Here is a 26,363-nt window from a genome sequence, read left to right as displayed (position 1 = left end):
GCTATAAGCAATATGTAGGTCGCTTTATAATAAATCTTGAGACAGAAACAAGATCTCGAAGGACCAGCAGCTAATTTTAAACTATTTTTTTCTAGAACAATCTCACAAGCTAGTTGAGCATACAAAACAAAAAGTATTTTAGTATCTCTCTCTTTATATTCACCTGTCTACATTCTCTCTCTGTCTCTGTCTCTCTTTCTGTATGTGCGTGCATGTGTATATGTGTAATACACACACATATATATATGTATATATATACATTCAGAAATGACACAATGCTCATTGCATTTGAATACTTGAAAAGTAATTTCAAAATTTGATTAATTTACTTGCTAATATAGATGGGGAAATTTCAATAATTTATAAATACAGTTGGGGAGAATGGCTACAAGAGTTTCTAAGAGAAGCTTCCCCAAATAGTTTTTATGCGGATTGTCCCTATAGGTGCAACATAATGGAAAGATCATCATGGATTAGAGAAATAAAACTTCATGTAATTGTTAATATATATGCTCAATTTATGCTGGAATGACACACAGAGTGTATATATATATATATATATATATATATATATATATGTATATACACACACACACACACACACACACGTATATATATACACACACATATACATATATGTACACACATATATATTACACATATGTATCATACATATTACACAAACACATATAATATACATGCATGTTACAAAACATTAAAATAAATTTGATAAAAGTAGTTCAGGTCCATTTTAAAGGCCGAAAACTTATAATTTTGCAAACAGCCTATTTGTTTTTTCTGAATAACACTTTACAAAAAAAAGCCAATGAAGCGACACCAACACACAGAAGTAAATGAAAAGAACATGATTAACCAATATGGAGTTAAGGTGCAAAACTATTGTCTTTTAACTTAGTGCCCTCCATGCTATGTGGGTTTTTTCCAAGCATCACATCATGCGCAAATCTACTGCAGCTAGCAACATTAAATGAACGAGGACTGAATATTCTGAATTTTCCTGTTGTTGAAGGTTAAAGCAAGGTCCTTCAACACATAAGATCACAGATTTTAGTCAAGAACCACAGGTTAACATAAATGACCACTGAACTATTGGTAGCAAATTAAACTTCAAAGCCCAATCTTGTCCATTCTTCATGTGATTCTGAGTGCTCAATTCAGCAATTGATTCATGAGTCTAAATGGAAATGATCTTCACCAAGATTTGTTATTAGCTTCTGTTTTTATGGCCTTGGTATGTCTGCTTGAGTTCTGCTGAGATTTGTTCTGCTCCTCTCCAGTTAGCTTTTATTTCTGAGGGAGTTTTTCTTTGATCCATTGCCATGCACCATTGCTTGTACATTTCCACTTCTCTGAGACCACAGATGACTCTCTCGCGACTAGACACCGATTCTTACAGATATTGATATCTCAGCTTCTTTCTGGCCCTACATTCTTTTGTACTCTGCCGGCTTTTCTCCAGCTTTGCTTTCAGGTCAATTTTGTCTGTTTTCCAACCATGTTAACCTGGTTTCTTTACTTTGCCTCCATCTACCTTGCTATCATCCATGTCCTCACCCTTGAAGGCCGGCTCTGCCCACAGGGAACCACAGGGATTTATTTTTTTAACTGTCCTTAGGTCTAGCCTCTAGGCCTCTCAGATCCTGAGGTCCCAGGGAGAGGGAGCCTATTGAGAAACGAGCAGGGGAGCCCCAGGAACATCCCCAAATGCCTCCTTCCCTCTGATGATGGTTTTTTCCTCATAAATTTAATAGATATTTCAGTGGATTATCATCATGGATGCCATAGTTCAAGGGCTTCAAACTTTTCTACAGTTATTAGTGATTTGAAATATTCAGAAAGAGGTAGTATGGATTAAATAGAGGGATGGTCTCAGAAACAGAAAGACCTGGGTTCAAGTCCCACCCATGACACATACTGGCTGAGTGACCCTGAGCAAATCGCTTACCTTTGTAGAGCTTCTAGACAAGGAAGTCTATAAGCTGCAAAGCAGCTAATGATCTGCATTTGTATAGAGAACCAATGAAATCACAGGTTTAGTGTAAATTATTGAAACATTCGATTGCTGATTTATCACTATTCACGGCCCTTGGCCAGTACTTATCCTTTATCCTTTAGCGGCTGGACCGTGAGTTGGAAAATTAAAGCAGTCAGCTACAAGAACCATTATTTTCTGAGCTGTCACATCAGTGAACAGAGAAATATCATAGAGAAGAAAAGGCAAGATTAAATCAATTGGAAGGCTGGTACTGAGTGAATGGGCTAGTTTGCATTCACTTTGTATATATTTTGTTTAAACTTATCTGTATGTATGTATGTGATACATATATGTGTATATATGCATAGATAAATGTGCATACACACATATATGTGTGTGTATCTGTCCATCAACTCTCCCAATAAAATGTATTATTTTTGTGTTCAGGGACAGTTTCATTTTTGTTTTTCTACTTCCCGTGTGTAGCACAGCGCTCAGCATGTCAGAGGTCCTTAGTAAGTTTTTTGTTGAATGATCGATGGATAAATTGATTAGACATTCTTCATTCCTTCTCTAAGACTAAGGTAAAGGAAAATTCACCATATTTATCACAGAAGAACCAGATGTATTTTGTTTGTTTGTTTTACTGAAAGCCATCAGTTTATATAGGTGGTAGTAGATGGAGCACTGGGCGTGGAGTCAGGAAGACCTGAGTTCAAATGTGATCTCAGACACTTACTAGCTGTATGACTTAGGCTTGGGCAAGTCACTTAACCCTGTTTGCCTCAGTTTCCTCATCTGTAAAGTCAGCTGGAGAAGGAAATGGCAAACCACTCCAGTATCTTTGCCAAGAAAACCTCAAATGGGGTAACAAAGAGTCAGACACACCTGAACAACCACATTAGTTTGTATCCTAAGACATATCTATGTACTTATATATATGTACTTGTATAGATCTGTATTTTATATACATGTATGTATATGTATGTATTTTTGTATGTGTGTGTATATATAATATTATATGTGCGTATATATGAAAAGGGTGGATTATAGGAAAACTGCCTGACCGTGGGCAAATTCTTGACTTTTTAGACCTCAGTTTCCTCATCTGTAAAATGAAAAGTTTAAATTAAATGACCTCTAAGGTCCTTTGCAGCTCTAAATCTCATAATCCTAAGATTTCGCTACTGCAATTATTCTTAATGATGATCATTCTGGTATGAGAAAAGGATTATCTGAAATTTCACAGCTGATTTACCATGGATCCTAACATAAACAAACTCTCACATGTCTAGTCATTACTTTCATAATGCCCTTTATACAGGAAAGTCCCATTCTATGTACATATTCAACAAAAATTAAAAAAAAACACCTTAAAGAAGCATATACCCTTTCTATTTTTCTATACAATTCTGAAAAATGATTATTAAACATATTACAAAGTAGGAGAAGAATAAGCAGAACTAGTGGAATTATATACATCAGTGCTCTTTTCTTTTTTTGGCCTTGGGATGGGTGGGCAGAACTATGATTTCATTCATAAGGACAATGACATCCTGATAAAGAGACTCACTTCACTGATGAAGTCTGCAACTCATCTGAACATTTTAGTCTTAGAGAGTTTCCTGGGGCATTGAGATAGTAAGGAAAGTGTCCAGGTTCACCTACCTAGCTAGTGTATGTTCAGAGGCGAGTTGAGCCTAGGTCTTTCTGGCTCCAAGGCCAGCCCCCACACCAATATGTCACATAATTTCTTACACCTGTCAGTAACAGTAATAATGATTATGATAATATGAACACTAATAGAGCACTCCACGGCTTGCAGAATACTTTACATATGTTAGCCTATTTGTGCTTCACAACGGCCCTGTGAAATAGATGCCGTTATTATCCCTATGTTATAGCTGAAGAAATTGGGGCTTAAATGACACAGAGAGTCACACATCTAGAACATAGTTGAATCAGGAATGGAATTCAAGTCTTTCTGACTTCAAACCTAGCCTTTTGTTCATTATTTTTTCAATATGATGGATATAGGAATATATATGAAATTAATAAATTATGACTATATGTAACCATAAGTCATTATGTTCAATAGTCATCCATCATAATAAGGTTACAAGGTTTTACAAACTGAACTTGAATAACAAACATTAGCGTTTGGGAGGCAGTTTAGCATACTAGAGAGAGAAGGAGTTATTTAAACAACATTTATGGGAAGCCAACTTAGAGTAATTGCAAATACCAATTTGGTTCCAAGAAACAGATGTTGAAAAACACTTTCCCTCTCTCTGTAGAGAAGTGAGGGACTACAGGAACAGAATATTACATACGTTGTTGGACACTGTTTTCTATCAGACACACTGGTTTTTTCAGTTTGTTTTGCTTAACTTTTTTTCTTTACTTCAAGGGAGCATTCATTAAGAAAGGAGTATATTTGGAAATAACAAGCTAAAAGACAATAAAGGGAAAGTGAGATCCCTCCATCTTTAAAAAACTCAAAGTCAACAAAAATAGCCAATAGAACAGCTAGGGTTGCAGTGGATAGAGCTCTAGGCCTGGAATCAAAATATTTGAGTTTAAGTCTGGCCTCAGACACTAGCTGTGTGACCCTAGGCAAGTCACTTAACCCTGTTTGCCTCAGTTTCCTCATCTGTAAAATGAGCTGGAGAGGGAAATGGCAAACCACTCCAGTATCTTTGCCAGGGAAACCACAAATGGGATCACAGAGTCGGACACAACTAAAGTGACTGAACAACAACAATAAATCAATGCTAGAGGATTGCCTTAAAAACAGCTTCCCATCTGTTTTCACATCTTAATCACAATCTTCCCAGATTTTCCCCCTCCAAGATAAGGGGTCTACAAAGATGTCTGTTCCCTCAGATTTTCAGAATTTAGATAGGAAAAAAGACAGCTCAAGCACCAGTCAAATCCCTTCTGAGAGGAAATCATCATTCTGGAGTCAAATATAATGACTGTTTAACCTTGCCATTTCTCCAACATAATCCTGAAGCCCCAAACTCTTGTGGTCTTTGCTTCAGGGACTTGGTGATCTCCGCTCTCCGCCCTCCTCCCTGCCCCTTTCCAATGTATGGATTGATGTTGTGAGCCTTCCTGTGAGAGGGTCTATGATCCTGCAATCTCAGGCTCCCAACTTCCAGGTGGCCTATCTCCCCCTGAGATATTAAACAGAGTCCCGAAGCCCCTCAGAGTGGGATGCAGCCACTCTCATTCCACAGCTGTCACCGTATGCTCTGATTGTCACAAAAGCTTAGGACAGATTAGAGAAAGTAGCTTTTGACTGGCATATTAGGAAAATCAGTTGTCATTAGCATACTAAACTAGGTAGGCCTAAACCTGCTAGCTCCCTAGTGGCACTTCCAAGCCTGGCTTTCCAACATTTGATTAATGAATGGTGTTAGCAATTAAGAACACAACACATGATGGGCTTGGCGTATCCTTTCCAAGCCAATTTTGTCTTTTGCTCAGAGGTAATGAAGAGTAAACTTGAAGCTGAGATAAACTCGATCTGATAAGGATCAAGGCCCTGCGCAGACCCACCATTTTTCATTTCTGGGCCTCTGAGAAATCTGCCCACCAACCAACTCTACAGGGGCCAAACAGAGGGTTTGTTTGTTGGGACTGATTGGTAATTCTGCACTTTTGCCCCAGCTGAATGTTTTCTTTGCCTAGGTCCAGGTATTTGCCACAGATAAGTGCTAAATGACAGCTTAAAAGACATTAAAAAAGACATATCCACAAACTCGCCCTGCCATGCCTGCTTCAGCTGAGTGTCAGATGTCACCATGATCAAGGCAAAAAGAGATGAAATGGTTTACATTTCAAGAAATGTTTTGCAGCCATGTTGGCCTGCAGAGTTATTTCATTAAGTGAGTTTGTCAGCAGCTGGGGGAAGAGGGGTGGAAGGATGTGAGAATGTTAACCAGGGCTGCCAGCCAGGTGGGTGTGCTTTGTCTTCAAATCTCAATGGTTGGTCAAGGGATCAGCTTTCTGCCTCTCTCAGGCAAAGTCAGACATCTCCCCCTGGTGGTTTCAGCCACCTGGTCCCAGCCATATCACTATCCAGGAAGGAATGGTGCCCTGAAACTACCAGTCACTGACGGAGCAGGAAAAATCCTTGGAGATCATAGAGAGGAAGGGAACTTAGAGGCTGTCAAGTCCAACACCTTCATTTTACAGATGAGGAAACTGAGGCCTAGAGGAATTTAGAATGTGAGCTCATTGTCAGTAGGGATTGTTTCATTCTCTGTATTTATATTTCCAATGCCAAGAACAGTGCCTGGAACATAGTAAGCACTTTTTAAATCCTCACTCATTGACTAATCAAGTGAGTCTCCCGAGAACACATAGCTAAGGAGTATCTGAGGCAGGATTCAAACCCAGGTTTTTGTGACTGCAATTCCATTGATCTATCTATTACATGAATCCACAGTTTGTACACCTGGAAGTTCAGGCTCATAGTGGGGAATGCCTTGTCCAGGGCTACCTAAAGAACGAGGGTGAGAGGTTGATTTAAAGCCTGGGCCTCCACACTCCTAGTCTGCCTCTCTGACTATGTAATGACAATTTAGATTTGAAGATCTTTCCCACTCATTAATAGGCCCCGTGACCTGCTTATGTCACAGGAAGACTAAATCACATGTGGTGGAAGGGGCTTGCTGAGAGAAAAAGGAAAGTGTGTCACAGGAAATGCTCAGGGAGAGAGAGGTGAGAGCCGAAAGAAAGAGCAGATGTGTGGTGGCTGTGAGTGTCTTTGTGGGAAGGCCCCAGCAGGGGGGTGGATGATTTGGGGATGGCAAAGCTCCATGCTGTGATATTGTGTTTTAAGTTCCTTGCTGTTATGATACAGTGGGCTTACTGGTTTTGCGAGTTGTTTGCTGCCTGGATGGGTTGGACTTATTGGTTATGGGATCTGGTTCTCTGGTGTCTGAATAAATGTTTTACTTCTACCTTCTATATGGAGAGTCTCTCATATTTTGTGATACAGAATTACACAATTATCATTGATGTTGTGTTTATTGCCTTGCTAATTCAGACTCATGCAGAGTCACTTGAGGAATTGGCTAAGTTCCATGTAGTTCCTGTCACCAGTAACCAGAGTGTTATCAGGTTGACCTCCATGAACCATACATAACAAGTACTGGACCTTTGTAACATGCAAATTTATATCAAACAAGACCTGAAATAATAACTGAAACACTCTGTAGATCTTCTCTTTGAAAGCAATATATATAAATTACTTAAAACAAAACAAAACAAAATTTCCATAAGGAATTTGATAAAATTGATAAGCAAACAGGAAAGCTAGAGTAGAAAAAAAAACAACGCCCCTCTCTCCCCCCCCACCCCTGGAGGCCACTGCTTATTCTCTGCCTATTAGGGCAAATTTCACAACTCCCAAAGGGTTTTAAAATGTATCTCACAAAGCTCTTCCTGAACTTGGAGGACCCTTGTATACTAGGGGCACCTAATTTTGTATCTGAAATTCAGTGATTCTGGTTCCCCTCTTTGCTTTGCCAAAAGTCACCATTAATAAATTATCAGTGGCCTTTATTATTTTGAGAGCTGTTAAAGGATGAGAGTCCATCCACTTCAAAGAGACAGACAATCAAAATCTCAGAGTTGCATGGGACCTCAGAGCTCATCTAGTCCAGTTCTTGAGAAGGAATTTCTTCTTCCATATCTCCAACAACTGGGAATTTGCCCTCTACTTTAATACTTCTGGTGATGAAGAACTCACCACCTTTCCACATTTGCAACTGCTCTAATTATTCAGAAGATTTTCATTATATCAAACATAATTTCCCTCTGTACAACTTATGGGCTAATTAGGACTTAAGAGTCAAAAATATACTTAGAAATCGAATTTCCTTCATTGGCCTTCTGGTGCCATATAGAATAAGTATAATCTTTTTTTTTTTCTCCAAGGAAGCCTTTGAAATACTTAGGAGACAGGGATCATATCTTCTCTCTCTCTCTCTCTCTCTCTCTCTCTCTCTCTCTCTCTCTCTCTCTCTCTATATATATATATATATATATATGTATATATACACACACACACATATATACATATATATGTATGTATGTATGTATATGTTTATGTATATATGTTTATGTGTATATCTATGTATACATATATACATATACATATACATATATATATATATATACATATACATATATATATATATATATATATATATATATATATATATATATATATATATATCTATCTTCTCACATCTTGTCTTTTCCAACTCAGTATTCCTTGGTAGGTGTGATATGACAACATTTACCAGGGTTCTCTCTCCACTCCTAAAACAGATATGCAACAGGGATACATATTTCTGAAAAGTTGAAAAAGCTAACCTTGAAACCTGATTCACCACTGTCTACAATTTCCTGGTCACTTAAAGGCATAAAAAGTTCCACTCCATGGAGTTTGGGCCCCTCTGACTTGATGGTTGTATAAAGAGCGTGTTAGTCACCACATGAGTTTACAAATAGAGATGAGGGAGCCCATGTTTATGGAAGCTGAGCACTGCTGATCATTGTGTATGCTTGTTATGTTGTTTTGTTATTGTTTAGTCATTAAGTAATGTCTAACTCTTCCTGACCCCATGGTCCATGGCATTCCAGACCATTCTATCCTCCACTATCTCTTGACGTCTGTCCAAGCTCATGTTCATTTGCTTCCATGACACTATCTACCCATCACATCCTCTGCTATCACCTTTTCCTTTTGTCTTCAATCTTTCCCAACATGAGGGTCTTTTTCAATATGTCCTGTCTTTTCATAATGTGGCCAGAGTATTTAAGCTTGACCTTCAGTATTTGACCTTCCAGTGAATATCCTAAATTAATTTCTTTAAGTATTGACTAATTTGACCTCTTTTCTGTCAAAGGAACTGTGAAAAGTCATCTCTGGCACTGCAATTTGAAAGCATCGATTCTGCAGCTCTTAGCTTTCTTTATAATCCAGCTCTCACAGCCATATATTATTACTGGAAAAACTATAGCTTTGACTATGTGGACCTTTGTTGGCAAGGTGATGTTTCTGCTTTTTAGTATACTGTACAGATTTGCATAGCATTCCTTCCAAGGAGCAAGCATTTTTTAGTTTCATGGCTGCAGTCACTGTCTGCAGTGATCTTTGAGCCCCAAAATATAAAATATTATACTACTTTCATTTTTTCTCTCTCTATTTGCCAGAAAGTGATGGGACCAGTTGCCAAGAATTTTTTTTGTCTTAAGCTTCAAGCCAGCTTACCCTCTCCTCTTTCATTATGATCAAGAACCTTCATTTTTCTTCACTTTCTGCCATCAGAGTGGTATCATCTGAATATCTGAGATTGTTGATATTTCTTCCAGCAACCTTAATTCCAGATTTTGATTTGTCCAGACTGGCATTTTGCATAATGTATTCTGCACATAATTTAAATAAATAAGGTGACAATATTCAGCCTTGTATATTATCCTCTCCCATTCTTAAATCAATCAGTTGTTCCATGTTCAGTTCTAACTGTTGCTTCTTGACCCACGTACAGTTTCCTCAGAAGACAAGATGATGTGGCACTCCCATTTCTTTGAGGACTTGCCATGTTTTATTGTGATGTACAGAATCAAGGGCTTAAGTGTAGTCAATGAAGTAGAAGTAGAAATTTATTTCTGATACTCCCTAGGTTTCTCCATAATCTAGCAAATATTGGCAATTTGGTCTCTAGTCCCTTTGCCTCTTCAAAAACCAACCTGCCCTGTTAGGGCAAATTAAAACTATTTTGGCAACTGGTTGAACATTTCAGTGTTTGATTTGTCCTTAAATCAAACCTGAATAGAGTTCTGACATTAGGGCAAATGGAGGAAATCTATATGAGGGCAGAGAGTAGGCTTAAGACATATGAACAGTAAGAGGAGATGAACAGTAGGAAGTTTTGGACAGAAAGAGGAATGTTAGAATTTTCAATGAAAGAAATCAAATGCTTTTATGTTATGGTGAGTGGATGTGTGACTAAGGTAGAGTGAAAGACTAAGTCATAAGATGTAAGGACAGAGAAGAATTAGAAGGTTAAGGAATTTGAGGAAGCATTAATATTGATGTCGAAGTCCCATGTATAAGGGCATGACTTGAGGAAGAGAGAAAGATGGTGAGTTGGGTACTAAACTCCTTGAAGGAGGGAAAATGGCTGGGGCCCAGTGGTTATAAGAGATGCCATAGTTTGATGATCTAGTTTGGACAGGACATTTTGATGCCGAGAACTTCAAAGGAGGAGAAGTTGCTGACTGAGAGTATTATGAGGAGTATATGGAAATGGGGAGCAAAGAGCATTCTTTGTATGTGGTGGTGGGTGGGGTAGGGGAAGGATTTATGGTCCTTTTACCTCCCCTGACCCCCTTGTTCTCTCTGCCTCTCACCCTTTGCCAAACCTCAGCCTTGTCTCCTCTTCCCATTCTCCTCTTCCATGACTGTTCATGTGCTGCTGTTGAATAGGTCAAGAAGAAGTCACACAACCTTTATCCTGTATATTATAAATTCATGTCATCTGGTTTCAACTGGACCCTGCCACATAGTAGACACTTGAGCAATGCTCGTAGATTGATCATGCCCTGAATAAATAAAATTCAAATCAGAGGTCCTCACTGAACTCTTCTCAGTTTGTGTTTTCAATCTGAACAACAGAATCTAAGAGGAAGACTACCTGATAAAACCATTTTCTTGCTATTTACAAGACAGACAAATGCAGTGAGTTGAGAATTCCCCCTCTATTTAATTCTTCAATATCATTTTCTACCCAGGGAAGCCAAAAGGCCTGCTTTGAACATGGCAGTAGGTACTTAATGTTTGATGAATTGAATTGAACTTTATGTTCCTACCTATACCACATCTTATCACATAGATATAACAAGTTTATGCAGTATTTATCCAAACCTACTGATGTTTTTATCATTCAGTATCAAAAGCCAGAGTCTTCTCATCCTTTCTTTATCATTTTTGCTTTGTTTCTGTTGACTGCCCTATGCTATATGGTTTTTACTTTCCATATAAAGCATCTTCTTTTTCAAAAACTGGTATAATTTTTGCCTGCCAGGAAATATTACTAATTTCCTCTGTTCTGTGAGCTTGTGTGCATTGAGCCCAAGGTTTCATTCAGGAAACCATTATAGCTTCACATGGTTTCCATACTTAAGAGATATCAGACTCAGACTTTGGGGAGTCCAGATACTTGGAATCATATCTGATGCTTTGTTTGTTGGTCCCAGAGCTTGCACTAATGCCCTAGAGATGAAGAATGCAACTGGGTAAATAGAGGGTGGGGATAAGAGGGAGACTCAGCTGAAACCTCTGCCTCCCACAGCCCCCCCTGCAGCTACCAGGGTGAACAATTCTCTCAGTTGATCCTTGAATGGGCAGATCGTATTTCAGTCCATTGTTTTGTGTAGACACTCATTAACCTCCCTGAATTTAAAGCCAAAGTTTGCACTCAATATCTATTGATTAGCAGTCAGTGGTGCAGTAATCCTTGGGTTCTGATCAATTCAGGCTGAGGGCAGGGCTTCTCCATCCTCCATCACTCTCTTCCCTAGTCACCAATACACAAGGAAAGGGATACAGGGGAAAGTGAGGGGTGGGAGGAGAGGGGTTACTGAAAAGTACGGGATTTGTATTCATAGGAAATTCCTAATGAAGGTAATGCTGCTAACCCAAGCCAGAGCTGGAAGCTTTAATTAGCACCCAGAAAATGAAAAACTCCCTGAAACGGTAAACTAGCCTACCCAGTAATAGTCTAGAGAATGTAAAGAATAATCGACCTGGTTGAAAGGTAATCCAATAACATTCGAAGATCTTGCCTCTTTCCATTGCTGTTGAAGGCCACTGCTTCTTTATTTCTTCAGTCCCTCCTCCATTTATGTGGGTTGTGATTTGACAAAGAACACAGTCACAGGACCTTGGGTTTAAATCTCACCTCTGACGCTTACTACTTGTGTGACCTTAGGTAAGATACTTTACTCTAATTTCCTCAACTATAAAATAAAGTTGAAACCTTGGAGGTTTCTTCCAACTTTCTATCTATGATCCTATGTGACTATTCAGAAGAAATGTGCCTTTCCCAAAGTAAGAAATCTCAAGAAGCAAACCTCATAGCAACAAGGAGGATCTTTCTTCTGAGATACTCGGAGGACCACAGGCATAGGGGACATTGGACCTCATCTAACCCAAGCTCCTCATTTCACAATTAGTATAATAGCTCAAATTTGCATAGTTTCTTTGTTTTTTTTTTGTTCATAAAGCACTTTACGAATGTGATTTCATTTTTTAACCCTTAGAAAAACCCTGTGAAATATGTGCTATTATGATTTCCACTTTAAAGTTAAGAAAACTGAGGCTCAGAGAAGTTAATTGACACACCCAATGTCATGCAGTAAGTAAATGACATAACCAGAATATGAACCCAGATTCTCTGACTACAAATTTAGCGCATTTTCCACTATGAGGCTTTTGTCTTATTTGGATTCACTCGCTCCTTTAAACTATTAAGTGGGGGAAGGGCAGGCAGTGTGGTATTCATGGTCAGGAGTAGCCACTGGGTCACTTACTTTTTCCTTAACTCTTCTCCTTGTTACAAAGGAGGAGTGCAGACTCCAAAAACTTCTGCGATGCAAAAACAAAGGAATGTTATTAAGTATCTACACTGTGCCAAGCACTATGCTAATGGCTTTTCAATTATTCACAACAAACCCAGAGGGAAGGTGTTATTAATATTCTCATTTATTTTATACTATATTTATATTTATATAATATAAATATATTTGTAATATATGTATACAATATAAATATATCTGTAATATATTTATATTAATATCCTCATAGTTGAGGTGACTGAGGCAGACAGAGGTTACTACATGACTCACCCAGGATGAAGCAACTAGTTAAGTATCTTAGTATGAATTAGAACTCAAGTCTTCCTGATTCCAGTCTCAGTGCTTTAACCGCTACACCACCTTGCTGCTTCTAAAAACAAAAGCACCCATAAAACTTAATAAATATACGCACTGCTCCAGTGAGAAAAGATTTTGAAGCATTCAATTGGTTTTAATTGTGCTAAAATGAAGATTAAGAACATTCTCATGAAATGAAGTTTTAATTGGGAAAATTTAAGAACACGATTGAAAACAAACACTTGGGCAAGCAGCATGTTTGTCACAGACTTGGGGTGTGGGGATTGCCTAATGACTTTGATGAACTAAAGGATTCACTATTTGGAAGAATGATGTCATTTAGAATTCCATTTCATGAATATCCCCAATCATTCCTATGTCCAGGAAGAGGCTTCTGATTGCCCCCTTTTAATGCACAGGCGTCACCTGGAGGGGAGGAAATGGAGAGAGAGAGAGAGAGAGAGAGAGAGAGAGAGAGAGAGAGAGAGAGAGAGGAGAGGGAGAGAGAGAGAGAGAGAGAGAAAGAGAGAGAGAGAGAGAGAGAGAGAGAGAGAGAGAGAGAGAGAGAGAGAGAGATTGTTGATTTCACCCCCATTGGTCTGTGGGAGTCATGTGACTGACCCATTTAAGGTTGGGCTGAAGGAATCTCTTTAGGATAAAGGCTGCTGCTTCTGCTGCTGAAGTGGGCTGGTCCAGTTTAGTCAGGCTCCTGCCCCTCCCCCACTGCATTCATGCACTCCATCAATCAACAGTCCTTCCTCTCACCCCCGACCCCCACCCCCCACCCTAACACACATATTCCTTTCTGAAAGCCGGGGACTTTGGGAATACTGTCTGTTATGCATTGCTTCCCAAATGCGACTCCATAAAATGAAGGGAAATTGAGTGCTGAGGGTAAAACAGGAGATAGAACTTCTGCTTTTACTAAATCATCCTGTCTAGTTCCTATGTGGATATGGACCCAAATCATTCCTCATTAGGGTGGAATGGGATGTTAAAAATGTATACTGTGTGTATACACACACATCTCTATACCCACACACAAATGCATATATGCATGCATATAGCTACATATGTTTGCATGCATTTGTTTATGTATTTATGCAGATATATATGTATGTGTATGTGTGTAGACGTGTATTTATGTACATATGTATGATGTACACAAGTGTATGCTTATATATGTGCCTCTGTGACCCTGGACAAGTCATTTCACCCCTCTCAGCCTTAGGTTCTTCATCTTTAAAATGAGGATAATAACAGCACCTACTTCCCAGGGCCATTGTGAATATGGAACGATATAATAATCGTACAGCACAGTGCCTGGCACGTAGTAAGCATTATATAAATATTAGTTGTTGTTGTCGCTGTTATATTGGTATATTTTATATTCATATTCATGTGTACATGGCTACGTGTTTATGTGCATTGTGCTTGTATGTGTGTGTATGTATGCACATCCATATACATGCAGGAGTATGCTTGCTTAGAGAAATGTTTGTGTGTGTATGTGTTCATGTTTACATATATGTGTATATGTATGTTTACATGCAACTATAGCACAACAGAATTATGTGTATATATGTAATGTATGTATATACACATGCATTTAGGCATATATGCAGGTGCAAATATACATGTACATATATGCTATATTATATATATATATATATATATATGTTTGTGTTTATATGTAAGTATAGATATATTTAATACAATGTTCTAGGTCTTTTTGACCACAGTGTCCCAGCATAAAGAAAACACATTTTTTAAAGTATTATAGAAATGTGTTATGTGTTTTTTCTGAACAGCAAATTCCATAGAAATATAAGGTTAAAATGCCTTTTTTAATGATGATAAGTTGCTTTTAGTGGGGTTAGGATCAATTTCCTAGGCAATATCATAAATATTCTTAAAGCTATATCAAATTCCATTCATCATTTCGTTCATCATTTGTACCTTTGTCTGTTTAGATAAAAAGTGAAAAGTGATATCTTTTAAGTAATTTTGTCAATGACATTAATTTGGAGGAAAATAGGAAGCCCAAAGCAAAAGGAAACTTGTGAATTGTATACAAAGAGATAAGACATTCTATAATAGTTCTACTAAACTAACCAAAACTTAAGACTTTACTAAGAGGACAAAAGCTTTTGGAATTAAAATGGACTCTAGAAGTAAGAATTAATTTTGTTCTAAATAATATTAATAACAACAACAATAACTAGTATTTAATATTAATAATATTATAATATTAACACTATTTAGGTTTGCAAAACACTTAACGGATATTATCTCATTTTAATCTCACAACTACTACCCTGGGAGGTAAATACTATTACTATCTCCATTTTGTAGATGAGGAAACTGAGAAATGAAATGACTTGCCCAGGGTCACACAGCTAGCAAGTTTCTGAGGTCAGTTTTGAATTCAGGTCTTTCTGACTCCTATCCCTGCATGCTCTATCAATTGTACCATCTAGCTGCCTAAGTAGATGTAAATAATTTCCACTTATTAGAAATAGAAATCTAGAAATCTATGTATACTATTTATATGAATTTGTATGTACACATACAATAATGTGTGTATGTGTGTATCTTCAGATCTAGCACTTTTTCTCTTTCCCCTGTACCAGACATCCATCCTATAGTGTCAGAAAGAGAGATGGTAGAATGTGGTATACACAGCAGGACAGTTGTAAGACTCCCAGTATGTCTGCTGTTGGTCCTGTTTTGAAAAAACCCTATCCACTTGATTCTAATCTTATCATAGTCACCTAATCCTCAGACTAATAGAAACATTCTCGGTTCCTTCCTCAGTACTGGGGATAATCCACTATTGGACTAGACCTGACACGGCTGCTACTAATGACAAATGAACATTCCCCTCTTTTCACCCTCCTCTCTGCCCCCCAGCCTAACCACACACACACACACACACACACACACACACACACACACACACACACGCACACGCACCCCAGCCTCCATTCCCCTCCATATGGGTCAGTGTGAGTCTATCAAGTTCACTTGCAATAACTGAGATTAAAAATTCATCCAACTTTCTAAAGCAAGATTTGGCAACCTAAGGTTCTATGATAAAAGTGGCTGTCTTGCAAGATACACTTTAGTAATAAGTAACCCAGAGTTTCAGAAATAAGTGTTTCTAATAATTTATTTATGAGAGTGAGGTTTGCTCTCATTCATTTGTTCAACAAACCATTATTTGAACACTTTTGTGTTCAATGGATACAAAGATAAACAGGACTCAAGGATCTTAGAGACTGATAGGGACAGATAGGGCAAAGAGGTGGTGCAGTGGATAAAGTATGGGGCCTGGAGTCATAAAGGCTCGAGTTCAAATCTGGCCTCTGATATTTAATGTGTGACCCTGAGCAGGTCATTTAACCCTGTTTGTCTTGGTTTCCTCATCTATAAAACCAACTGGAGAAGGAAATAGCAAACCACTCTAGTGTCTTTGGCAAGAAAACCCCAAATGGGGTCACAAAGAATCACATACTGAATAACAACAAAGCGATAGATAAGAAATGTACATACATAAAAACAACAAGGCTTTGTTTTCTCTCTATATATGAGCAGCTAGGTAGTGCCAGTGATAGAGCACCCAGGGCCAACGTCAGGAAGACTTGAGTTCAAACCCAGCCTTAGATACTTACTAGTTGTGTGACCCTGTGCTAATCACTTGCCCTTCATTTGCCTGTGTTCCCTCAAGTATAAAATGGGGATGACAATTAGTAGCTACCTGCCAGGGTTGTCACGACGATCAAACGAGACATTTTTGAACCACTTAGCACAGTGCCTGATGCATAGTTGGTTGGTATTGCCCTTCATTTGCAAAGAGGACCAAAATGACATTGCTATGTTTAGGGTCAATGTCAAATGTCCAGCTGTGGCTGTATTATGTATTATCTATTGAGTTTGCTTCTTCCATCCATCTTTCCTTTCTCCCTCCCTCCCTTCCTTCCTTTCTTTCCTCCTTCCTTCCTTCCTTCCTCCTTCCCTTCCTTCCTTCCTCCCTCCCTTACTTCCTTCCTTCCTCCTTCCTCTTGCGTATTGTGGCTGTAGGGGTGAGTTGCCCTAATCATACATGCAACTCTATGTGTACCTTCCCCATGTTGCCCTGAGCACATGTGCAGCTTCCAGGTATACCCCTTCACACGTGGTTCTTGATCACCTATGTTTTCAGATGCCCCTCTGCACTAGTAGTATGTTAATCTAGATGAGCTGGTATCCCATGTATTTATGGAGGGAATTTTTATCATCGATTAATTTGCCGTGTTGTTTGATTAACAGCGTTGAGTTAAATGTGGTCTTTAGGGGTTGGTAAAAGTTACATATTAGTAGGGGCCTTTTTGGTTTTTGACTGTGTTGACTGACTACAAACCTTTGGTTGCTTTTCTGGGGCCCATGTCTGAGTGGAACCTGGAGTATTATATATACAAATAAACGTAATAAGATTAGAATAAAAGTACTATAAATTACTATGTGGTCATATGAAATATCACAACAGGGAAAAATCCCTTCCAACTTGGGGAATCAAAGAAGGATTCCTGGACGAGGTGGCATACACCTCCTTTATGGGAGCTAAAATATTCAAATCCTGTAAGAAGAGCAGCAACAATAGAAAGAGGTGGGCAGGAGCCTATGGGCCAAAAACATTCAGAAATTACCTCACTAGCTTCAATTTTATAATAATTTAAGAATATATACCCTTATTATTTAGGTCAAACATTTTATATTTTTATCTTATTTTATTATCTTTTCTTTTTGCAGCACCTTTGTTTCTCTATGTATCTCTGCTTCTGTCCTTCCCAGCAAGCCATTTCTGACAACAAAGATTTAGAAATAAAAGATTAGAAACAAATTCTACAAAGCCAATAAACATACCAAGTCTGAAAGTGTTTGCAGTATTCCATACCCATGCATAGTTTCTCCTCTCTACAAAGAGGGGAAAGAGGTACTTTTTCTTTACTCTTCCAGAGACATGGGACATGCTTCATCATTATGAGTAAAAAGCATTGAGTTCACTTCTTCCATCCATCTTTCCTTTCTCCCTCCCTCCCTCCCTCCCTCCCTTCCTTCCTTCCTTCCTTCCTTCCTTCCTTCCTTCCTTCTTTCCCTCCTTCCTTCCTCCCTTTCCTCCCTTCCTTCTTTTTTCTTTCACATTCTTTCATTTTTCTTTCTCTCCATTTACATTGGCGCTGATATTTTGTGTATTGTTTTCTTGTCTGCTTATTTAATTTTGCATCAGATCATGTAAGTCATCCCATCAGATATTTTCTTCTAAGAAATACAGGAGGAGACAGGACAGGTACTAGACCTATGAATTCATTCAGATTCATTGAAAGTGAAAACAAGTGATGAGAATATCAAGACCACAGGCATAACCCATTGATTAACTGAGTCATCAATACAAGACAATGAGATCCTTATTAGGATGAAAATGTAAGCTCCTTTTGAGTAGGGGTTGTTTCATTAATTGTATTGTATCATAAGTGCCTAGCAAGTGACTATGGTAGGCACTTAATAAATACTTCTTCACGAATTGGTAGAGGATCTTACTGACTAGCGTTTCAATTGCTTATGTGAAAGATAGTAGACATATATGCTAATGATATTATATTAAAAGTAAACCTTAGAACATTCAGAAATGATGGTTAAGTGATACTTAGATGGGAGGGAAGGAAGAATAATATCTATGTCATGGGAATGGGGAAAGACAGTGATGTTACTTAATGAAGATCATGTCCTGTACTCTTAGAGAGATAAGTATTCAAACTATACAGTGAGCTTCTCTACCAATTACTTTAGGGTGAAAGAGGAAGAGGAGGATAAGGAGAAACACAAAAAGAGGAGGGAAAAAGAAGAGGAAAAGAAGTGGAAAGAGGAAGAGGAAGAAAAGGACAAGGGGAAAGAGGAAAAGAAGAAACAGAAAAAAGGAATAGAAGAAGGAGAAGGGCAAGAAGAAAAGGTGGAAAAAGAGGCAGGGAAAATAAGAGAGAGAGGAGGAGGACAGGGGAAAGAGGAGAAGAATGAGGAGAAGGGCAGGAGAAAAAGAGAAGGGGAAAGGGGAGGAGGAGAAAGAGAAGAAGAAGATCAAGAGGAGAAGAACAAGGGCAGGAGGAGGAAAAGGAAAGGAAGGACAAGAAGAGGAAAAGGAGAAGGGCAGGAGGAGGAGGAGAGGGAAAAGAGGTAGAAAAGAAGGAGAAAAAGAATATGAAGAGGAGAAAGACGAGAAGAAGGAGGGCAGGAAGAAGAGGAGAAAGGAGGAAGAGGAAAAGGAGAAAAGAAAGTGGAGAGAAAAGGCAAGAGGAGAAGGAAAATAAAAGAAAGAGGAAGAAAAGGGACTTGAAAAGTGCTCTGCGTATCTTGATCATTTGATCCTAGTCTAGTCTCATTAAAATATTTTGATCAAACCAGTTTTTCTCCATGCTATTCTTAGAGGTCCTGCTGAGATGTTTGAGAAACCACAGCATGAACCATGAGGGATTGATAGGAACTAATAGTTTGGATAGAGAAGGGCATATCAGACATAGAAATAGTGTTAATAAAGGCTAAGAGGAAAGAATATATGAGGCCACAGGGCATGTAGAATCATTCACTTCAGCATGGTAATATATTAATCACATAGTAATATAATAGGCACTTAGCAAATGTTTTTGATTGGTTGGTATAGAGTATATGTGAGTGAGGGGATTGATGTGGGATTAGGTTGGATATGAAATTTGGAACAAAGTTGTTAGAGGGTCTTTAATTACAACTTATGGCATTTTGTCTTTATTGTGTAAGCAAATGGAGAGCTACTTAAGGGAGGATTGGAGCGACAAATAGGAGCCTTTGTACCAGGAAGACAAATCTAGCAGTGGTATGTGAATGGATTGGATGCAAGGAGACCTGTTTCATTGCTCTTGGAATAGCATGGGTAAAAGATGAAAAGGACCTGAACTTTCCCAGTGGCAATAGGAATGGTAAAAAGGAGACTGAAATACAAGGTATAGGAGCAGTAAAATTGACAGGACTTAATAACCAATTTTATGTGTGAGATAATAGAGAGGTATCAATTAAAGGTCGCTCTGAGATGGTAAGTATGAGTTACTTGGAAAACAATGCTCTCATTGACAGAAATAAGGACACCTAGATTTAGTTGTCATTCAGTCGTTTTCAGTTGTGTCTGACTCTGTGACTCCTTTTGGGGTTTTCTTGGCAGAGATACTGGACTGGTTTGACATTCCCTTCTCCAGCTCATTTTACAAATGAGGAAACTGAGGCAAACAAGATTGAGTGACTTGCCCAGGGTTACACAGTTAGTACATGTCTGAGGCCAGATTTGAACTCAGGAAGATGAGTCTTTCTGACTTGAGGCCCCGAAGTTCTATCCACTGTGCCACCTACCTGCCCAAATCTAGATTTAAGGGGGAAATGAATTCAGTCTTAGGCCAGTTGAGTTTGAGGGAAAATATTTTGGTTTTGTTTTCCTATAAGTATTTGGAAATGTTTGTCTGACAATCAGGAGAAAGGTGATTGATTAGAGTAGGAGACCTATCGGTCATTTAGATAGAGGTGCTAGCTGAAGACAAGGGATAGGATGAGATCACCAATATTAACACAGAACATAAAACTGTAGAGCTTGAACTTTAGATCCAGCACCTAGCACAGAGTCTGACACATAAGGCTTAATAAATGCCTGTTGATTGAATGATTGGTTGGTTTTTTGGTTGAGGACTTCAGAAATCATCTACTTCAGGCTATTCTTATAAAATAAGGACACTATGTTTCACAGAAGTTGATTAGTTTGCCCAAAAAAGTGGGTACTAGAACCTAGATATTCTGGCTCCTATTCCAGTACACTATTACAAAAGCACTGACCTCCTCACTCTCCCAGGCACCTATTGATTCCCACCCCCAAGTGCCCTGGAGTCTAGACCTCAGGAATATGGTCTTAAAGGCTAGCCTCGTATAATCCCTTTACTGGTGACCTTAGTTGCAACACATGGGCTAGTTCAGAAATGTCAAACAGGCTACTGTAGTCCTAAACAGATTAAAGTTTCATTGGGCAATACTTAACAAAACAAATGAAAATAAAATGGAACGTAGATCATGCTAATATCTCATTTTCTAAGTCAGTATGTGGCCTGCACTGCTTCTGTTTGAATCTGACCCCACTTAGCTGGTTCAATGTATGCACATAGATGACTATTACTGCCTTTCCCCTTCCCCCCACCCCTTAAAGGAGAGACTGAAGATTTGGAATGTCATGCGAGATGACCCTTACTTTATTCTCCATACTAGGTAAAGATCCTGGAGTTCCAGGTACTAAGTGATGTTAAATAAATATTTAGAGAGAGTGATGATTCTTCACCATGCTTAGTGTAATGTTAAGCAGGGTGGGACTTGTTTTTACTGTTTTCTCTTTGAGAATGATAAAGTAATCAAATGCCTTTCATTAAGTCTTACTAGGTGCAAAGCCCCAGGCCCAAACCCTTTTGCTAATTAGGTTTGAAGCCTTCAGGGCCATAAGAAAGATATATAAACTCAGAGGTTAGCGTTTTGTCTTGGGGCTCTCACTCACTGGAAGAGTGTCCTGTGATTTGACCAGATGAGACTCTGGGTAGCCGCTGGAGCCCCCCAGCTTTGAAAAAAACCCAGATGTTGGTGCTTCTCTGGTAACTATGTATATTATGATTTCGTTAGACAGAAATGTTGATTTGTTTATATTGTCTCTGTTTGTAATTTCTGTTTGTATTTGCTCTGAAGTTCAGGGTGCTGAACTAAGTGAATAATATATGTATGTTCGATTAAAGTGAGATTGTTAACCCCTTAAAGTTGCTTTCCTTAGAAAAGCAGATCAAAGAACTTGTGCTGTCAGCCCTTCTGAGTGCAGATGTTGTTGACCTTATGCCCCTACAGCAGCTGCCAGCAGCATTGTTGTTACACTCAGATACCACACTCTCTTCAACTCCTTATAGAAAAATTCTAGTAAACATGTGTGGTTTCAGCAATATATTAATATTTCCATTACTTGTGAAGTTTTGTGTCGCAGATTGGGATTTAGTTGTTTTCTTGGCCTTCTAAATTAATTTTCCCAATGATATGTTGTAACATTGAATTCATCAAACATTTAATAAACATCTTTTATATGCAAGGATTTTATTGTATGATAAATTATAGTAGCACAGTAGTACAATGTAGTTTACTTGGAATTCATTCATTTGTTCAATTATTCAACAAATACTCATTAAACACTTCCTATATGCTAGGTATTGGAGAAGATGAAAAGATTAGTTATGGCGAAAGCCTAATATAACACAGGCACCAATGTTAGATGGAATTTAGGATGTCTGAGGTAGAAGGGTCCTTAGAGCGTAGTACAATAGAAAGAACATTAGACCCGGAAGTAATCTCAATCATCATCTAGTCAATCTCTCTCCTTTTCCAAAGAAGAAAACTGAGTCCCAGAGAGGTTAAGTGGCATTACTGAATGCTACCCAGCTAGCCAGCTGCAGAACTAGAATTCGTGTTTTCTGGCTCTCAGTTCAGCCTCAGTAATAAACTACATTGTAATTTTAAAACTCCCACATCAAGAAAACTCTTTTCACATGTCCTAAAAATATCTTTGACAAAATAGCATACTACTTTCATATACAAAACACTTACTGGTTTTGCAATCATAAATGAAATAATGGTGCCCTGGAACATAAATCTTTCTCAATTAGTGCCTCAGTTTCCTCACTGTGGAATAACAATGACGACAAAACAGAATTGTTGGAAATATGGTTTATAAGTAAGACACTTTGCAAATAATTCAGTGTCTTGCCTGAAATAAATGTTCAATAAATAACCATTAGATGAATGAATGGTTCTATAATACATAATCAGCTGTACTTCTTTACTGTATACAGTATGTTTTCTAGGTAATGTCTGTAGGAACCTGGGGTTTCCGAAGAGACTGACTTAAAGGAGACCCCTAGGATGTGGATTAGTAATAAGATAATGGTAATGCAAATTCCAATTGTGAAATAGCCCCTGTTGGACTGCTGAGACAGCAAGGAAGCAGCTATAAGTTACTGGGCTAGCCTGCTGGGAGCAATGCACACGTGGCAAGCTTGCTCAGCACATTTTGCGTATTCTAGCCAGCTGTGAGCCTCTGGGATGAACAGTTAGCAAAGAAATGCACATCGTTAATAGAGCTCCTACAATTTTCCCAAAATCAGAGAAGAAATTTTTAAAAAGTACATTCTAGACAATTCTTGTGGATTCCTGAGCAATGGATGAAAACAAGGGCCTTGGATTGCAAAAGGAGGGATGATTTGTTTTATTATTTTTACCATTTCTTTTGCTTATAATTCTGAACCTAACAAACACCAAATAAAATGAGCGCTTCCATTTATATAGTAGAACAGACTAAGAAAATTGTACATGAAACTGAGTTATGTACCATGTGTTTTTTTGTTCAAGTACATAATAAATTCAACATGTAACTTTCAAAGCTTTCTTGCTTGTCTATAATTCCAACAGGCCTTCTTTCTGTTTTATCCTGTGCTTTTTAAAAATGGTAGCTGATTTAAAAAAAAGTCTTTCTATGCAATGCTGTAGAGGAAGGAACAATTAACTTGGATATAGAAGGCCTGGATTCAAATCCCAAATCTGTGATTCATTGATTATGGGATAATAAGCAAGACACCCTCTCAAAACTGTTTTCCTCATTTGTAAAGTGATGCATATGGACTAGGTGATTTCTAAGATCTATGCTCTAAAACTCACGAACCTAGGAAAAAGGTTATACATTTGCCTTCCTAGGATGGAAGAAATGGGACATTGTAGTTTCTTTTAATCAGCATAGACAATCAATTACCTTCAGTGAGGAAGGTAGTATGACCTAGATAGACTGCGAGCTCATTGAGAACAGGGACTGTCTTTCACCTTTCATTTTATCTCCAGAGCTTAGCACAAGACCTGGCAAATAGAACCTGTTCGTAAATGTTTATCGAATGACTTTCTAAATGATCCAGATACCAAGCTATCAAATGGCTGTCATTTTCCTTTATTTTACAATAATGGTATTGAAATCATTTTTATCATTTTGGTGTGTAGCAGGCAGTGAGACAAGGGATCTAACAATTTCCAAAGAATTGAAAATGATTCTCACAAAAAGTATAATGGAGAGATATATGGTGAGTGTGACCAGATTGCAACATATAAACAATGAGAAGCTTTGAAGAACAGGAATAAAAGATATCAAGGAAATTTATGATAGAAAGAGATCACTCCATAAAATTTTTAAAAATGACAAGTATATAGCCGGAGTCTCCATTCTGATTCATCTTCTATACAACTTCCAGAATGATTTTCCTTAAGTGAAGAACTCACCATGTCACTCCCCTACTTAATAAACTCTTGTGGCTACCTGTGCTTCTAGCATAAAATGTTAACTCTTTTAAAGTCTATCACAACTTGGAATCAATTGATCTTTTCAGGGTCATTGGGCATTACTTCCCTTCCCACACTTTGTGATGCAGCTATACTGAATCTCTTCCTGTTCCTTAGGGTCAGTACACCATCTTCTGTCTCTGGCAAAATGCCTTTACCAGGTCATTTCCCATGAGTGGAATGAACTCACTTTTGCCTCACATAATCCCTCTTTTTTTTCAGTTTAAGCACTACCTGTAACGTGAAGCCTTTCCAAATCCCTCCATCTGCTAATGCCACACGACTTGCTTATATTCAATTACTTTATATTTATTCATATTTACTCTCTTTAAATTTATTCTGTATATATTTATATGTGTACTTGCCTCCTCCACTAGAAGGTAGGCTCCATGAGAGTAGGGATTGTTTCATTAGTGGTAATTGTGTGGTCAGTGCTGAGAATAAACCTAGCACATAGTAGGTGCTTAATAAATTGTTATCAATTGATTTAGTGATTTTGGCAGAAAATGGGAACATGAATTTTACTAAATGTCTCTCCATATTTTAGTGCTCATAATCCCCCTTGTTTATGTTCATTCAACATTCTGAACTTGAAGATGTTATTTATATATTTTACCAGTAAGTCCACTTGGTTAGCTACTGAACTTTGAGCCTTCAGTTTCAAATATTTCTAATTTGAATCTCTAGTTCTGAAGTGTCTGAATTTTTTAAAAGACAACAATTTCACTAAAATCACTTCCTCTTGACTCTCAGAATTTTCCATTTTATTACCTTTGTTTCTCTGGGAAGTATTGTCTTCATTAGATGTGATTCACAGAAAGATTTTGATGAGAAGGTAAAGAAAAAAAATCAAATGGAAACAAAGGAACATCAATTAATCTAGTGAATGATACTCAATTAACAGCCAACATTCATGAAATGACAATGGAACAACCACTGGACTGTGTCCCGTTTCATATTATGGTCCTGGCCACCACAACTTCCACATTTGTATCCACTTCAAATCATTCTATTTTATTTATGCCTGTTTCTCATGAACTCTTCCCTCTCTCTTCTCTTATAAGTCACTCAACCAATAAATGATCATTTCCAAAGAGCCTACCATGTATCAGGCTCTGGGCTAGGAGAATACAAGGACAAAAATGCAGGGGATCCTGCTCTCAGAGAGCTTATATTCTATCAGGAAAGAAAACAGGAGATAATAAGGAGATAGATAAAGAATAAGCGCTTATATAGCACCTACTATGTGTCAGGTACTAAACTAAGCACTTTTATTAATATTTGATTTGATTCTTACTACAACCCTGGGAGATAGATGCTATTATTATCTCCATTTTACAGATGAGGAAACTGAGGCAAACAGAAGTTAAATGACTTGACCAGGCTCACACAGTTGGTAAGTGTGTAAGGCCAGATTTGAACTAATGTCTTCCTGACTTCAGGCCTAGTACTCTATGCACTGTGCTACCAGCCGACAGATAGATAGATAGATAGATAGATAGAAAGTTCATGCACATTTACACATAAACATAAGAATATATACATATATACATACACATGTGTATGTGTTTGTTTGTATGTATGTATACATCAAAGCATTGTAAATTGAAGGTAACTGTTTTGTGGGGTGTGGACCCTAGATGGTGGGAGAATGAAAGCCCTTATATCATGGGTGATGCTTAAGCTGACCTTGGAATTAAGGTAGGGAGGAATTTTAAGGAGTAGAGATAGCAGGGCATACCAGGCATGGAAAATAGCCCCTGCAAAGGTACACAGCTGGGGGGAAAAAAGATCATCAGTAGTTGAGTGGGACAGCACAAAAGCCAATTCAGCTGGACTGAAGAGTACATGGGCATGGGGACTAATAGGGAATAAGGTTAGAAACTTGGGTTCAAGCCAGAACCCAAAGGGCTTTCAAAGGAAAACAGAGGAGTTTGTGTCTGCTCCTTTACGCAAAAGGAGG

At 38.2% G+C, this 26,363-nt stretch overlaps 1 pseudogene; it reads right to left on the bottom strand.

Annotated features, from left to right (window-relative positions):
• Window positions 1-1,212: 1,212 nt before the first annotated feature.
• On the bottom strand, window positions 1,213-1,567 carry LOC118841195 (annotated as a pseudogene).
• Window positions 1,568-26,363: the final 24,796 nt, after the last annotated feature.

This window comes from Trichosurus vulpecula, chromosome 3 (assembly GCF_011100635.1).
Source record: "Trichosurus vulpecula isolate mTriVul1 chromosome 3, mTriVul1.pri, whole genome shotgun sequence".
NCBI lineage: Eukaryota > Metazoa > Chordata > Mammalia > Diprotodontia > Phalangeridae > Trichosurus > Trichosurus vulpecula.
This window is presented reverse-complemented; position numbering and strand designations above follow the sequence as displayed.